The sequence below is a fragment of the Nomascus leucogenys genome, chromosome 17 (assembly GCF_006542625.1).
Source record: "Nomascus leucogenys isolate Asia chromosome 17, Asia_NLE_v1, whole genome shotgun sequence".
Lineage (NCBI taxonomy): Eukaryota > Metazoa > Chordata > Mammalia > Primates > Hylobatidae > Nomascus > Nomascus leucogenys.
The window spans coordinates 78,772,541-78,774,438 of record NC_044397.1 but is presented as its reverse complement, the minus strand read 5'-3'; the positions used below and the strand labels follow the sequence as shown (position 1 = coordinate 78,774,438).

At 55.0% G+C, this 1,898-nt stretch overlaps 1 long non-coding RNA gene across 1 annotated transcript; it reads left to right on the top strand.

Annotated features, from left to right (window-relative positions):
* The first annotated feature begins 216 nt into the window (after positions 1-216).
* Positions 217-1,230, top strand: LOC101178787. Its single transcript, XR_004026365.1, has 2 exons — positions 217-314; positions 821-1,230. It is a non-coding gene; the product is annotated as an uncharacterized LOC101178787 (long non-coding RNA).
* Positions 1,231-1,898: the final 668 nt, after the last annotated feature.

The following is a 1,898-nucleotide window of genomic DNA, read 5'->3' as shown; positions in this document are numbered from 1 at the left end:
ATTAATTGGATGACAGAGTCAAGAGGCAGGGCCTGCGCCGACACTGACTAGCAACGCGCGGCCTCTGAGCCGCGCCCGGCCGCCCACTCCTTCCACCTCCCGCACCCGGCCGGCTCCCCCTCCCGGCCCGGCTCGGCGGCGGGGCCGTGGGCGGAGCCGCGGCCGAGCAGTTCATTATGTTGGACAGGGCGCGTCTGCGCCTCCGGCCGCCGCGGCTCCCGGGGCCTCCGCCTGCAGCCGGCGGCGGAATGGGGGCAGGCGGCTGAGACGGGCGAGCTATTTGCATTCCCCGGCAGTCATTTTTATATGCGGAGGTAATGAAGTTGTCAGCGGCGCCCCGAGTGTGGCAAAGCCTGATATTCAAATCGCCCTGCCGGCTCCGCCTGCTCCCGCCCGCCGGTCCCGGGAGCCTCAGGCTGCGCGCGCCCCCTCCGCATCCCCGCTTCGCCCCGCGACCGCGCGCGCCTCCTCGTCCTCCCCCTCGCCTTTGTCTCCGTTTCCTTCTCCTTTCCCTCCTCTTTTGTGTCTGGCCAGACTCAGCCCCAGAAACCAGCCACCCTGCAGCGTCCGACTGCCAGGGACCCCGCACGCCGCGAGGTGACCTGGCGGCAGGTTTGGGGAAGTTCGCGGGTGCAGCTAGGCCGCCGCCCTCGCACTCGACGCCACGCCCGCCCCCTCTTTCCTTCCCCAGGGGCCCCTTGCCCTCCCTTCACCTCCGTCTCCAAGAAAGATGACCTAGTACTGCCATTACCGTTTGGGCCTAGAGGAGTTTTCATTCCTCTTTCCGGATGCATATTTATGGTCATTTTTATGATTACAGAAACCCAACACACGGCTATTGAGTCAGGCTGCCGAGAAAAGGCTGTTCCGCAGTTGCAGCCCTGGTGAGGAAATGAGGCGGAAAGGTGGACGCACCTGCCTGGAGTGGTTGAAGGAAGGCAGCGAACATCCATGCTCTTGGGGTTGGTTTTTCTGGGCCTCTGTAGCTGTGCTGCTCACTGGGGCAGCCACTGACCACAAGAGGCTGCCGAGCGCTTGCAGTGTGGCCAGGCCAGACCAGGATGTTCTCCAAGTGGGAAATACACACTCCATTGTAAAGAAGACTGTATGAAAAAAAGAATGTGAACTGGCTCATTCATCATTTAAAAACATTGATTGCATATTGAAATGAGAATATTTTTGGGTGTATGGGGTGAAATAAAGTATCATGAATTAAATGTTTTTTTAAAATGTGGCTACAAAGAACATTTAAATTTACACATGTGGTTCACATTATATTTCTGTGGGACCGCACTTAAGACCCAACCCCACCCATCCTCTAACTGCCCTCTCACCTTGCTCTACAGGTACTTTGGAACAGGGCAGGGATGGAGGGAAGGTCTTTGTATCTCAGGGATCAAATGCCCAGGAAAATAATTAGGAGGTGTTTGGGATTATGCTGAAAACCCAGATGTCTCTTCCTTTTCCCTTTGTTCATTGTAAAGAAAAACTTACACTCTCCAACAGCCATGCCACAATTCCATGGACCAACCATTCATGTGTGAAGGTGGGCCTCTAGGAGTGTTTTGTGCCTTTTAGGAGTTATTTGTGGCACACTAAACTTGCTGACATGCCATTTAGAAAAGTGAATACTGTGTACGCACTGTAACAACTATTTCATAAGTATTTTTGTTGTACACTGTTCCTCAGCGCTCACAGGCTTCGGGATAAGGGCTCCTGGAGTATGCATTGACACGATGCGCTGCAAATGATCCAGGCATGGGGGAGTCCCCAAGTGTGCATTGATTGCACACATGGCCACGGCTCCTACAGGGCTTTTATGGCACAGCTCGCCAATGATCCGTGTGTTAAAGACTCCCTAAATACACATTGACACGATAGACTGGAGTTGTTTGGGT